General features: G+C 32.2%; 1 pseudogene across 1 annotated transcript in view; it reads right to left on the bottom strand.

The window, feature by feature from the left end:
• LOC143256664 (transcription factor Dp-1-like) overlaps positions 1-12,844 on the bottom strand; it is a 102,743-nt pseudogene that overhangs the window by 38,601 nt on the left and 51,298 nt on the right. The window lies entirely within an intron of this gene.

The raw sequence follows: 12,844 nt of genomic DNA, 5'->3' as shown, positions 1-12,844 counted from the left end.
TATCTTGAAAAAGCAGCAATGCAGAATTTATATTATCAAGATTCAATTCACTTATCTTAATAACCAGTCTTCTTAGTAACCACACAGTTGTTTAGTTTTATTTTCCTTGACAAACATTATTCTGCAGTGGCTCATAGTTACAGAGAACAAGTACCTGATTCACATTGTATACTTCTACAAGGGCTGTAGTCGCCTGCTACCTTACTATTCATTATTTTCTAAAACTAAATAGTCTTTCAGTAGTATTCTATCCTATTAAACTGTTATTCCAACAGCCACATACCACATAGTAGTTAACCTATATTTCTTCAACATATCCATCCATAAGATACACAAATCAGTATGAAAATAGTGGTCATCACTGTTTGATTACAGGTTGGTTACAAACACAATAACCTTATCTCACTTTGACTTTCCTAATATTTCCATTCACCATTTAACATACAGGGATGAAAGTGATGATCAATAACTGAGTATCTGGTAAGAAACTAGGTTAGGTAAAATGTTCTCAATTTTCTTGCTGGCCAAAAATAAAACTGGAAAAACTAAATACTTTAAGTTCAGTAAACTGTACTATACCTGGAAGTTATTTTTTTAAGATTCTCACATCCTCTTTCTTCCTTAACTTCTTCTCCTTTCTAAGATTAAAAATGTCATTTCTAATCAACTTCACTTCCAGACTTGGACAATTATAAGTTCAATTTTCTCTAAAGCCACATAATTAACATCAAACAATACCACTTTCTTTCTTTGTACGGAGGAAAATACAATGTTTTTCCATTTCAATGGTGGCTTTGCTTAGAAACACATTAAAGCAATATTTTTCAGCATCATTATTTTATCTTATACTGGTTTCTTGTGATATCTTTGTCAGTGACACAGAAACAAATATGCCCAAGAGATGGAAAATGGCTTAAAAGGTAGTTCTTGAACAAAAATATCATCACATTCCAAAGAAACTAACCTTCAAAAACCCTTCAAATGAAAAGTCTCACAAATCACTTGAATATGGGGATAGGTTATTTTGTACTTCTGCTAGGTTACACCACTATCAGTTCTAAATTCTCCAAACAGGCTCCAATGTGCCTGATCTTGTACTTGTCTTGCTTTGTTAAAATATTTCAGGAATTTACAAAAATCTTTTTAGCCAATATTTAAGCATGTAGTCAGTCTCTCACAAACAATAAGTGTGACCAATGTGATTGTACACTGTTCTATAGCAAGATGACCAAAAATATTTCTGTGTATATTGTTCATTATCACTCACAAGTGTACCTTTTCTCAGACTTTAACTTCAGGATTACTCTACTGTTCACAAATGGTCAAAACTATGTTGATCTTAAAACTCGCATCTTCTAAACTGCATGATGAAATTTCAACGTGGCCTGTGGTCATAAACTGGTAACTGATGTACTATCTTTATATATATAAAAGTCTCCTTGAAATAACAATTTTTAGTGCCCTATGTCTTTGTAAGTAGTTAAGGTCCTGAACAGGGTTGCTCATTCAAATTTATTTCCTTTTGCTTCTTGAGTTTTGCTACAAGAAATGTGATATCTTTAATATGAGCAAGTGGGACATTAGAGGAAAAAAAAATCTTTTAATCAACACACCTACTTATAGTTTGTTTTCTTGTTTTTGTGCGTAAATTTTGCCTGTTGACTCCACTCTGTTGCTTCAAATCTGCAGTTAGGTGGGTCCCTCCTCATTGTCATCTTTGCAATTTCCACCAAACAAAATCCACATTTTTGGTGTTTGAAATGATACTCAATACTTTATCTTAAATGAAGATTCCTTATTAAGCATAGCAGCAAAAACTTGCCTATCATCTATACAATAACTTAATAATTGGCAAATATAATGTAATTAGTGTAAAAATAAAATACACAGGATCTTTATTCACAACATTGACATTTATTTTCAATAAATAATGGACTCAAGTCCAAAGAAAGAAATTATTTAACAAAAACAACAATTCAACCTTAACTTATTATTTAATGTTAACCTCAATGATATTTGAAATAAATTATATACAAATTTTAAACTCAAGGCATTATGTTTATCAATTTGAAACTTTACCTTCATTTATTTATCCACAATAATTCAACTCTTATAGAAACTAAAACCCCATGTAATAAATCCTTTATCAATAAAAAACAGCATTTGTAATTATATCATACTTGTAACACATGCATTACTTCCAACAACCAGTACAATTAAATGCTATAGCTGTCCAAAAATACATCTAAAATTATCACTCGAGGAAAACTTAAATATGTCTGTACGGACATACTATATTATCGGACCTCTTAAAGTAATTTACATAGATCTGTAAAAAAAACAACCTGTATTTGTAATTGATAACACTCAAAAACAGATTTTACCATAATATCCCAGTTTATTTACTTTATTTAGAAATTATATGTAAAACCTAGTCATCTGAATAAAATAACTATTTATTACAACTCAAAACCAAACATGGATTACAAAAGTTTGGGAATGCTGCAAACATCTTGTCATATACATTTTGTATGGTAAACATTTTGTTTTCTATTCTTTATACTCCAAAGAAATTCTGTTGAATAAAATTGGAATTTATAATAATTTTAAACTTGCATATTTATCAGGTCTGACCATAGTTATGATAACTATGACATGTTCTAAAATAGCTGGTTAAAAATGTTATAGGTATTTACATAAAATCCCATACTCAAGGTTGGAATAAATATATAATTTTATTACTAGTAAAGAAATTTTTAAAATCTTTCTGTAGTTGTTGATCTTAGAAGCATGGGGTAAAATCAGATCATATGGTGATACCTTGAATGTTTTTCATATTAGTGATTCTTAGTCAACAAATTTTCTGGTGCAGGAGACTTAAAAGTTTGATAAAACCTTTTCCAAATTGGGATACATTTCAACACAAAATTACTAATTAATTTCCATAATTGTAACTGTTCCAGATGAATGAATCAATATATATATATATATTTTTTCTTCTATGCTTACATTGAGGAATAAGGATAATCTGTCCTGAAATATATTATTTCTACCATGAAACTAAGGTTTCTCTTATAATGAGAGTACTATTTTTGGCTGTTACAGTTTAAAATAAAATGCAAAACAAAGTAATTCGTATAAACTAAGTTTATTTAAAAGTTTGATATGTGTTCTATAACCTTTCAAGCTCCAACACGCGAGTTTTAAAATCTTGTTAGTTATATGATGTACCTGTTTGGTTTATAGTAAAAACAAAATACAAAAACATTTGATCCTTTTAGGCAAACTACAAATCTAACTTCAAAAGGTGTGACTAAAGTGATAATTCAGTCATTAAAAGCTGTTCAACTTGTATAACTTGGCCATATTCCGAATAAATTATTCCAAAGGACTAAAAAAGAAATTTGACTTGAGTATTTTTTTTTACACTCTCTAATAAACAAGTGTTTAAAGTAGGTGGTTTAAAGGCTGTTAATAGATGACATAACTGGTTACCTAGTCAATCTGTCAAATCTAGTATACCAAATATATAATGACTGCAAATTGAAAAAATTTTAATGTCTGTGTTATGCCTTGCAAGTAACAGTACAACAATGTTTATATTATACACTAACCTAAAGTTGTGGAAATTAAGAAACACGACTACAAACAGACTTTTCTACCATCTTATATACAAGTTTTCGTAAAGCAAACACACACACACACACACACACAAAGTTTACAAAACATTTATAAAATGTTCACAGCTAGTAAGGTGAGATATAATGTTGAGAACATACGTGCAGTAGTTCAATATTCTTATATTATACAGATTGCAAAATTTTTTCATCACAAACACTCCATTTAAAAAAAAACAAACGTATTTTGCTGTTACGGGATGAAACGTTCTAGTGATTTCACTGAATAATTTCAAAGGGTTATATACTAACACAGGCCTAAGTATTTCGACCCTACAGAACTTTCCGGGATAAAAGGTACCCGAAAGACAAAACCCAGCAAAATTTTCAGAAATACGATTTAAAATGGTGTAATAACTAATTTTACCTTTTCTTTACATTTATTTGAACTTTTCCTCGTCTAAATTTTGAGATCTTGAAACTGTCTTTGTACTTAGGAGCATTTACCAACTTTTGTTGTTGCTTTCTTTTGTACTTTTTATGAAGGTTTTCACACCCAACCATACTAACCACTCTTTCATTCGAACACATACCTGGCAATAACAGCCAAAGTAGGTCTCATCCACAACGTAATCACGAAACACGTTCAAAATCAGCCACTCACTGCTCCGAAAACCAGTTCCCGCGCAATCGGCTGCTACAATCACTCACATTGATGAAATGTCTAAAAACATAAAACCGTTTCGCGTATAACGTAACATTTGCAACTGCTACTCCCACACACTCTCAAACACGGACATTTCCCTACAACAATGAATATTTTTTATAAGTTTATGATCAGAATTTGGAACAGACGACCGGTTTGGACATGAAAAAATGAAAAGAAAAAAGAAGACATCCGGCCACCATGGTTCCTGCGGTAAAATGATCAAGTGTTGTGTTAAAGTCAACAGCAAGGCATACAATCATAACATTGTGCGTCATCTCTCTTAAATAAACACCAAAATTTATTCAACGCTACAATCCTAACACTTTCCTTGGTTGAGAAAATTAAACATATACATGAGAATTGTGACTGGAGAAGGGGAACTCTTTCCCTTTAAGTTTAAACTTTCGATATGATCTGGAGAAATTTCGACAGTTTGATGAAAAAATAATAAATTATTATACAAAAACCACCACTTAGCTATTTTCTCAGCTTTTGCACATACAAAAATCAATGGACATTCATCAACGTGAAATATTAATTCATTGTTGCTGATATGGTCATCAGATGTTTATTTCAGAGACCCGTGTTCAACGCATTTTAGGTAATTCATTGGTGCATGAATGTAATAGTTTCGGTTTTATTTAATGATAACTTTTATAGGTAGCGATATTTCTATGGGTTTTATTTATTGGCTACGCATTACACTAAACCATTGTGTTCTCCATAAAGCGACACACTGTGGTTTTTCGGATACCTCAAATTCCTTTCACGCAAGCTTGTAAAGTTCCTTTGAGCCATTCACAATCACCATTATTAAAAGTCGTCAAAAAGTATTCCATAATTGCAAGATCCACCTACCTACCTATCCACCCGCTTCTATTATCGAGAATTGCAAGACAAAAAACACTAAAAATGAAGAATATATTTCGGCTAGTGAAGCAATATGGTAGGAAACATAACCGCCACCAATAGAAAGAACTTAACGAATGGTTTGTTACAAAATGTCGAATTCATAAGCCTTCAGCAATTTGGTCGAACCATTCTTACCTATTAAGTAAACCACACTTACTCCAAGGATTGTAAAAGACTTGTATTTGAAAAATCTGCCATTTTGCGTTATATTTAAAGGAAGAAAATTTAATAGGCCAAAATAATAATACATTAATATCTTATCAACTGTTTGTTTTTTGAATTTCGCGCAAAGCTACACGAGGGCTATCTGCGCTAGCCGTACCTAATTTAGCAGTGTAAGACTAGAGGGAAGGCAGATAGTCATCACCAAACACCGTCAACTCTTACGTTACTCTTTTACCAACGAATAGTGGGATTGACAGTCACATTATAAACGCTCCCACAGCTAAATGGGCGAGCATGTTTGGTGCGACGAGGATTCGAACTCGCGACCCTCAGATTACTAGTTGAACACCTTAACTCACCTGGCCATGCCGGGTCCCTTAGCAGCTGAAACCATTATTCAGCTATTCCTACTGTTTATCATTATTATTACTTGTTAAGCTTCTTTTACATTACCAAACGCCTAATCATTTCGAACGCCACACCGCATGTAATTTTATGACAACATTTTAACAACTTTCTACAAACGTAAAAAATAATGTGGTCATTGTTCAAAGTTTTTAAAAATTACAACATTCAGTTTTGTTGTTAATAAACTGTTTCAATCAGAAAGTTGCACAAACAAAATAATTACACCGCATCGTGTTTTTTTTTCTAAGAGTTGGGTCAATATATAAAAGTATTAATACCTTAAAATAGACTTGCATGACCAATGACCGGCCAACATTGCTTCTGAAGAAAGCTTAAATGACCACGAAATATTATCTACAAACACGTGTATCGGTGCCTCGCACAACTTGATTTCGAAAGCTTCAAATCATGGCGGTATAGTAGTGCGTGGGCATTATTCGTAATACAGAAGATCAGTAAAAGTGGTTCAGCTGGTTCTTCGCTGCGATTTGTGACGTTGAGGCACCAGCTAGACATGAAAGTGTGCTTTATATACAGTTTCAAATACAAACCTTTTATTACAGTTTGATTTAAAAAATATACTTTAACCATCAAATATTCATCAATTGTAACTAATTTGTTCCAAACTGTCAGAACAATGTAACCAAACTAAATTTTTCTACTTGGCAACTCTGAACCGAATTTCTAACAATGAAAGATTTTCCCTCAACAATGGATTTAAATAACCAATGAGGCAGTAAATGTATTATCAAAAACAATGCCTTCAGTGTCGGGGATTCTTCGTATAAGATCTCAACGACTTTACACAGATTTTCGAGCAACATCAAAACAGTTCTCGCTAGATTTCTGAACAGAATGTGTTTTCTTTTCAACCCTTTAACACTCAATGCAGTGATTTTTATCATTTCAACTCTTAGCACACAAAATAATAATAATAATAATAAAACTAAGTTATGCCGTGTGTCAAAATAGTTTGTTACGTTTACTCACATTCTATTTTGCTTCCGCCAATTCAAACAGGCGCTATGAGAAGCTAATCACAGAAGTAGACAGGAAAACCAGCTGAACACGCTGTGGGTTGGTATGATGATTTTGCTATAGGCTGGCTTTTACGAAGCTCATTTCATTCTAATAATAAGGATTGCAAATCTGCATACACCCACTATCAAACATAAGAGCATTACTTACGAGTCAAGTAGGTTACTAAGTGTTATTTCTAAGGAATTTAAGTAATGGCAATGATATGGCTGTAACTTAAAGTAATAATTATAATTAAAAAGTAAAAAAACGGCCCCGAAAATATGCAGAATTAAGAAAAGCTAAAAAAACTGTACCACATATTTAATAACTTTATGGGAATACTACCTACTGACATTTTAAAGTCACAGAGAACGATCAATAAGTGGGGAAGCAGATGAAAACTGAAAACATTATCTATGAGAAATTACGTTAAACAATTTTAATAAAGGAATTTTCACCTATAACAAAATTAACAATGTCTATAGGATACATCTATTAACAGCTCAGCCTAGAAGTCATACACAAGTGCTTCATGAAAACCAATCAAAGAGGGTGGGTCAACATTAGACACTGTTGTCTAACGCTCCATTCCTATTGTAACAAGCACCTGCGAATGATAACGTAAATCTTAGACCACCAATCTTCATACACGGACACGTGTTTTCAAAACCACGTTTAACTATACAAGCGTGGCAAAAAATCCATTAGAGTCGCATCGAGACATTTGATATGTTCTCTGGACATAATTTTACGTAAGAACCGCTATCGGTTTCGACTTGCGTTCATTTGTTAACTTGAAAGTCTTAAGAAATGGCTTTTTGGGTCAGAAGATTTTCTTTGAGAACCACAGTCACCAGTTTGCAAATGTGTGCGCGCTCTGGATTTGTTGGATTAGGATTTGGGGACAATTATTGCTCTACATGTCTGCTATTCAACATATAATTTCCATGCGAAAACTTAAAAGATGGTTTCTTTAAAATGTTGCTTTTTGAATATTCCTCCTCAGAGAAAGGCATCATACACACTTCCAGTCATAATACTGTTCTTTGAACTGTCATATAGTCGAGAATTTGTTCTGCACCAAATATATAGTTGCAATTTGTGTCACTGGTGCAACGGCTTACATCTTTAGCAAGCCGTACTTTTAAAATGTAGTTTCATATTAAGCACACAGCTACACAAAGGGATACTTGTGCTCTTCCCACCTCGAGTAACGAAATTCGGTTGTTAGCGTTGTAAGTCCGCAGACAAACCACTGAGGGCAATAAAATGTAGTTACCATTATTTATGCACGGCCTACACAATTTTTTTTTTTTATAATTCTAAGTATTAGGGTTAAAGATAGATTAACGTATACAAGAATGCTACTTTGAAATGGATGTCCTACGATCAATAATACGAACAACAAAGTCTTACAGTAATGTTCAAATGTATTTTGAATATGTTTTTGTTACATGAACCAAACAATTAAAATCGATATTGCTAAATACTGAATGATCAAAATTCAAGTGGGTTTCTCGTCATCAAGAACAAAAATTTGAAAAGTACGATTTGGAAAATTAAAAACAAAACAGGCCTAGTAGTAATGTTCAAAAGTAGTTTGTCTTCATCAGATAAATAAAACAACAAAAATTAAACTTATCAAGAACTGATTGATCAAAATCTAGATAGCATGGTTTGGAACACCAAGCAGGACTAGTATGGTGCAGTTTGAAATTTAATAATGAAAGCAAAACTGTGCCCTAAAGTTCAGTGAAACAGGCTTTAATGTCTAGACGCTGCTTTCACAAGTTCCTATACAAGTCTCATCGCTTAGACACTCTTAGTGAATTTGTGATGTTTCAAAAATTAAAAAAAAAACATTTGAGTAATTTCAACTCTAAAGGATACCATTTAACCAGGTATGTTCAACTTAGTATGCACAACTTGAAGGGCACCGTTTGCCACACCAGACTAGATCTCAGGAATAACCATGCCCAATTTAAAACTATTGATCAATGGGAGGAAAAACAGTTAACAAATCAACCAAAAGAACATAGTCTGTTCATAAGCATAATGGCAAGCCAGCACGTTAGTTTGCAATGATCACACGTAAGCCGCTCTCTTAAAGGTCCAAAAACCTAATAGGTCTATTTTTATATTATCAGTACCTACATACAGTATATAAATGTTTTCATCACTGTTTATAAACTTTTACTACTAGATTTATTAAAATGTGAAAATGGAATAATAAAATCTTAAAATAATTTATCAGCAAGTATATAAACAACAACAGATATTTTAGTTAAATTCATAATGTAAAATAATTCGCCTCACTCTTTGACTTACAAAAACATTATCTTTAGTACGAACATTTTAGTTCCCATACTATTAGGATAAAAAAAAAAAAAGGGGGGAGTGCAATTCAAAAACGGTCATAAAAAACAGAAAATAGCTGTTCATTTACGAAAATAACTCAAATTAAGCAACAGAATAAAACTCTAGAATCCACACTACGTAAAACCATGCAATCTCTCGGAGCACAAATGGATTCCATTTTTCAAAATAAATTTTAAATATACAGGAATAAAAAAACTTTTGCTACCTCAGAAGACAGAAAATTGTGCTCATGAAACCATATTCTAACTTTTGTTCGCTTCCGACATTTGAAATAAGGGCGAAAAGGTTTTCAGATAATAGCCATAATATGCCCTGAGATGGGATGCTCCAACTAAGTAACACACTGTTACACTTTTGTTTTTATAAAGTATTTTAACGAAATAATTATTTTCAACTCAAGAATACCAGTAGAGTTGACATTTACGGTAAAATAATGACCGCGCGGGTGACCATTAGTTGATAATTCTCTGGATATCAGCAAATGGAATTAAAAATATAAATTACCAGTCTGTGTATTTTTAAACGTGTACGTGCTGCAAATAATACATCCTGCACGAATACAGAAACATTATAATATTCGAACAGAACGAGATTTTCAATGCAATACTCAATCACATTTTATCATATTTTGCCCAATAAAAACAGTATTAAAACATTTAAACTACTATACAAGCATATACGCTCCACAATATATGCCGTTTCGAAAAGGATGTTACTACAATTTGTATTTCCTATGACTATAAGAATGTACAAATGTTGGAAATACCTTTTGGATTAAAAGTTTAATGTGATTTCTCTTACCTCCTGAACATAGAAGTCATGGCCAGTCTTAGCATAAGAATTGATTTAGACATAAGAAATTGGAAGGCGTTAGAGGTAAAACAAGTTTCCACCATATAAATATAGTATGTTTAGAAGATAGATACGCTTACAACCATTACACGCTGTTTCAAATTAATGTGGTAAAACCCTAACTTTTATTACCATTATTTATAACATCCTCACGTATAATTCCATATAGCCTAAATAAAGATTAATCAGACATCAAGTTTGCATTGATCATTTTATTCAAGTTGTGCTGTAATACTTTAATTTCAAAATTACATTTTGAAACCTTGATATTTTAACCCTAAAAGCAATTTATTTCAAGCTACATTTCAAAAGATGGCTGAGCTGATTCACGTTTTGTATGACCAACTAAACAATAACCTATACGTTTTAGAACTTTTTTTTTCACTAAATTCGAGGGCTATCTGTGTTAGCCGTCTCCAATTTTAAAGTGATAGACTAAAAGGATAGCAGCTAGTTCACAACATCCACCGTCAATTCTTGAGCTACCCATTGACCTCAGTAGGATTTGGTCATCTTCATGAGGCACTCCCTTTCAAAGTACTTTTTTTTTCCGGTAACCACATGCTTGAGATAAGACAAAATTTCAGAAACAGTTAAATTTCATTCAATTTAAATAACAAAACGAGCTTAGAATTTAAATGGCACTAATTTAAGCAAGTATTCTGTCTTTACTTTTTAAATAACATATTTGAGTGAATTTATTACTCATTATAAAGCAATTGCGTTCGAAGAAGGTGGACGACAACACTCGAGCCGAACTATTTTTCCCTGCCGTTTCGTTGAAAGTAATTTGAAAATAAGTTGTTAATATTCATGATAAATTAGTTCAATATATCACTACCTGTAGTTAAAAGCTATGTTGAGAGAGTTTACAAATTCCAATTATTAACATTTTTATATAATTCTTAAATACACAAAAATAAAAACATCTGGTAACTCGGAAGACAGAATGCGGTACTTGGAATCCTGTTCTCGTAAATTTTGTTGGTATCCCATTTTTGAAATAAGGATGAAAAGGTATTCAAATACCACTGTCGTAACGTGTCCTATGACTGGGTATGCTAACAACGATTGATCCGTATTTCTAGAGTTACTCGTAATAATTCATCAAATAGTAATAATAATAATAATTTGTTAATTTTTTTATTGTAAGGTAGAAATGCAACTTCTATAAACATATACAAACATCACTGATGTATAGAGAAGGAAAGGTTTGAGCTTGAAACTTTAAAAATAAAACTCGATAACATTGTAGTCTTATTATAACACAGTGAAGTACAACAGTTTTTTTTTCATAATCGCTTAAATTGTGGAAAACGTGTTAATATTTTTGTTACATGACAAAAAGAATTAACTGTATTTTTATAGATATAGAAAAATATACAATCATGTTTTCAATTATTTATTGATAGAATTAATTGTTTTTAAAAAAGTAGATAGAAGTGAATAAATTCGTCACAGTTTAACAACCGTTTCGTTACATGAGGCGAGTGGAGACCATGCTGAACATCATGGGTTTAGCATGGTTCCTCAACACACCAATGAATACGATTCTTGAAAGTCATGCCCATACGATGAGTATTCTCAACTCGCAGTGGAGTGTGTATAATCGTAATGAACTTATGCAAAGTCCTTAAATTCGAATCTGAAAACTGACTTTAATTCGACCAGAAATGAAGAAAATACGCTCGGAATAAAGAATGTTTGAAACAAAAATTATTTTTGGTTGGTATAATGTGAATAATAGTTAAAGGTTTACATTACAGAATTGCTTTACATACTAAAACTTTTACTTTAGAATGTTTCGCTTTTAGTTTGTTTAGAATTAAGCAAAAAGCTTCATAATGGGCTACCTGTGATCTACCCATTACTGGTATCGAAACCCGGCTTCTTGTGGTGTGAATCCACAGACATACCGCTGTGCTATTTCTGTTTGAGAACCGCTGTATGCTGTCGTTTTAGAATTTTCGCGCAAAGCTACATTAAGTGCTGTAGGCTGCGCATAGATGTTCCTAATTTTGTACTGACAGACTGTAGGAAGACAGCTACTAAATGGCATCCACCACTAACGGTTGGGCTACTCTTACATAATATTAATAGAGAAATTTGAGCTTCAATCTTAAAACGCCCCCACGACTTCAAAGTATGAATAAAATTATAGCGGGAACGCAACGAGCCCATGAATGTACGGTTTCAAAGTCCGAGCTCAAAAATTATGAAAACACTTCCAGTTCACTAATGCAAAAAGAACCGTGTGTTAATTAAAATTAGCAATAAAGAAATTCAATCGAACTCATTTCCTTTGTGATTTTGTAGAAAAGATTTTATCATGCAAACTGAGGGCTTCTGAAGAAATTTTCATTATTTTGTAAGGTCCTACTTTCGCTGAAAAATACAACTTTTATTCAAAAATAGTTTAGATAAGAAACGTATTTAGCTGTTTTTTGTTTTAAGATAAATAAATTGTATGAACTACCGGTATTATAAACAAAATAAATTTCATCTTTAACTCAGTTTGTTCAGACTTCTTTTATGGCTGATTGTTAAATGTTTTACACAACGTTAGTATTTGACCTATTTTAAATACAATTTTTAATCTAGTCCCTTATGGATTTTCAAAGACGAAAAAGAACGTGTAATAATAGTATTGCAACAACATTATATTTGTTACATCTTTGCTAATATCTTACGACAAGTAAATATTATTCGCCAGCTTCTAAAAGGCGTACACACACAGCATAGCAACTGTTTTTGTTCAAAAGGATTAGCGTATTGTCCAGGG

The sequence above is a fragment of the Tachypleus tridentatus genome, chromosome 7, assembly GCF_004210375.1.
Source record: "Tachypleus tridentatus isolate NWPU-2018 chromosome 7, ASM421037v1, whole genome shotgun sequence".
In the NCBI taxonomy this organism is placed as follows: domain Eukaryota; kingdom Metazoa; phylum Arthropoda; class Merostomata; order Xiphosura; family Limulidae; genus Tachypleus; species Tachypleus tridentatus.
Note: the sequence above shows the minus strand (reverse complement) of the source record. Positions and strands in the feature narration are given on the sequence as shown.